The following is a 3074-nucleotide window of genomic DNA, read 5'->3' on the forward strand; positions in this document are numbered from 1 at the left end:
ACCCATAGTCTAGAATTTAAGGTTGCATTTGAGTTTAAGACACTACCTCTGGGACACCGTATATTTAAACATCTCAGGATACAGATATTAGGCCATTCTAAACACCAATGATTTGGTAGGGAGCCCCAACCAAGGGAACTGTGAAATCACAACAGAACCTCTTCCTTGGACCTGTGAGATGCACTGACTCAGATGATATCCCTGAGTTGAGAAGATCTTGGTGTTGTTGGGGACTTTATGTGTAAAGATTTCTCTGGTTGCAGGTCCCATGAGAATACCCCTGCATGTGACCCTGAAGACAGTGCACTTCTACTGCTCAATAGACCACAAACTAGCACACACCATCACACACTGACAATGCTCATGGTGATAACTCCAGGTATCCCGTCTCCTATGATCCTAGTGCATGGGCAGGAACCACACTTACATGTAAATTGACTGACTGACTTTGATGGCAGAAAGGAGCAGACCCAATTGATGTAAAGAAAGGATGGTGCCCAAATGTGTTTTTCTTTTTCCTGCATCTGGTAGCTGCAGTGTCTGTGGAAGAAAGACTAATTTTTCCTAGGAAAGGTCAGTACCTGAGCTCCCCTAAACAAAGATTTAGTTAATGATGATGTGACTGGTAGGGATGTCCTAGCTGACTTACAACCTGTAGGTCTGCATCCTCAGAGCTCACAGCCAGGTGTCCTAAGAGTCAGACCTGAAGTGTCACTGAATTGGTGTCTCCTGCTTCAGGAAGGAAATGAAACAAAAAGAGGGGACTCATAAAAATGATTGATAGCTGCCAGACTATGTTAACAAGGATCAGTTTGTTTTCCCCCTGTACTCCTGCTTTCATGAGAGCCCCCTAGTGTCCTGAGCACACCCTGCAGCACATCCTTCCTGTTCCCCACAAGTAGGTTTGTGTCAGAACTCACACTGATTTCATCTCACTGTGTATCCTGCACAGTAATACACAGCTGTGTCCTCAGTGGTCATGGAGTTGAGCTGCAGGGAGATCTGGTTCTTGGACGTGTCTCTGGAGATGGAGGTCCTGGCTCTTGAGGTTAGGGTTATAGTAAATATCCCCACTATTACATATACGCCCGATCCACTCCAGCCCCTTTCCTGTTGGCTGGCGGATCCAGTGCCAGCAGCTACTACTGGTGATGGAGTAACCAGAGACAGTGCAGGTGAGGGAGAGTGTCTGCGAGGGCTTCAAAAATCCTGGGCCTGACTCTTGTAGCTGCACTTCAGACAGAACACCTTAGGAAAAGGAGCATCAGTTCCTGTCAGTCACATGCAGTCACCACCATCCCATAGACACATGTCTCACATCTGAGACACTTACCCTGGGGGGCTGTCACCAGGCACAGGAGAAGACCCAGCAGTAGCATCTTCTTCCAGGGCAGAGCTCTGCCTTCCCTGAAACGTCAGACCCTTGTGAGGTGAGAGCTGTGAGCCCCCACAGCACAGGGGAGGATTTACCCTTGAACTGGAAGATAAATTTGCATGCGGGGGATACTGTTCTCATAAAAGCGAGGGAACTGACATCACTTCCCCATGTGTTTCTGGGTCCAGAGCACATTTCTACTCAGACTCGATGGAGAGGGCCAGTGATGGGAGAGCAGCCGGCTTTTCAGACGCCTTTGAATCATGTCAAAGGACAGCACTTCTTTCCACTTTTAAACGTAGAGTGGGTGGTATGTGGGATCACACTCTCTTGATCTCATGGAATAGTCAAACTGATATTAAAACAGATTATTGACCCAAACATCATCTCAAGTCCAAAGGAAATCATGAAGCCAATTCATTGTTGTCTTGCTGGACAATCATCACATTGTATAAATTAACATTTGACATAAATTGATGTAAAATGATAGCAACATAAAGAACCATTTTTCTCTGAGCTGGATGAAGACTCCTATAGACCTGCAGGTGGCAGTGCAGGTGCAGCCTCTCTCTCATTCCAGTGCCAGGGAATGGATCACTCTGGTTCTGACTTGTCACTGAGATTCCTGCCCAGGCTCTCTCCTGAGAGAGGTGTTGGACATGGTGTGTTCTCAATTTAAGCTCACTTCCCCCACATCAGTGCAGCCACTTCCTTCAGGTGAGCTGCCCAGGGCATATCACAGGTTCCTAGACCACATAAAACACTAGAAACCTGAATTAACCTTATCCCAGAGGGTCAAAAGGTGCTCCCTCTGGGACAGCCAGTGTGTGAGATGTGTGTGGATGACAGGGCCTGCTTCCCAATTTTACAGCCAGTTTAGAATCTGCCATCTCTGTATTAATTTAGCCACTTTGTGGGGGGATGTCTGAGGTCTCATGTTCTGGGAAGGGGACAGGGAGCTCACGACGGGCCAAAGTTAGGATGGAGGGAACCCTAAGTTCACAGTCTTAGTACCTTTTATTAAATCACTAAACTGAGATGAAGAAGATGATGGGGTTTAACAGCCTAATAAATGCTTTAAATCACATTTGTTTGCCAATGGGAGTGTGAGTCTAGCACACCCTTTATGTACAGTAAATCTGGACGGTTGTCCCCATAATTTAATAATGCACAGTGAGGCCTGGGACACTTCTGATAATATGCGGACATCCATGGACCAGATGTGAGTTTTCTGCATGTAAAAATTATCTCAGGATGTTTCCCCTTTGTAGACAAGAGAGCTGAGAGTGAGGGCTTGGGGCAGCCATGTGGGGACAAGGTGATGTCTGTGTCAGGAAGGCTCTGCTGTCCTACAGGTGCTAAGTGATACCAGTCAGGAGCCCTGGGCACTAGCCAGCTGTGACCAGCTTGAATAAAAGGGAGGTGAACGCTGAAGCAGAGAAGCTGTGACTAAGCCTCCAGTAGAAAGCAGCTTAACTTCTCCGAGTGGACACCTGTGTTCTGCAACCAACTCTTGTCCTTTCCTCCACATGAAGGAGGAAGTCTGTGCCACTGTCCATGGCCCTGGTCACCCCCGTGATGTTACCCTCTCCAAGGGCCATCAGACAAGACATGTCCTCCACTCATCACCTGTACTTGCAATGGGGACCAGCCGCACATTTCAAGTAAGCACTTGTGTCCAAGTTTACTCCGTGTCTCA

The 3074-nt window shown here is 47.5% G+C and overlaps 1 pseudogene; it reads right to left on the reverse strand.

The window, feature by feature from the left end:
- Positions 1 to 927: 927 nt before the first annotated feature.
- On the reverse strand, positions 928 to 1426 carry LOC129076587 (immunoglobulin heavy variable 4-38-2-like; annotated as a pseudogene).
- Positions 1427 to 3074: the final 1648 nt, after the last annotated feature.

The sequence above is a fragment of the Pteronotus mesoamericanus genome, unplaced genomic scaffold (assembly GCF_021234165.1).
Source record: "Pteronotus mesoamericanus isolate MK-2021 breed Mesoamerican mustached bat unplaced genomic scaffold, CSHL_Meso_final contig_61, whole genome shotgun sequence".
NCBI classification, from domain to species: Eukaryota; Metazoa; Chordata; class Mammalia; order Chiroptera; family Mormoopidae; genus Pteronotus; species Pteronotus mesoamericanus.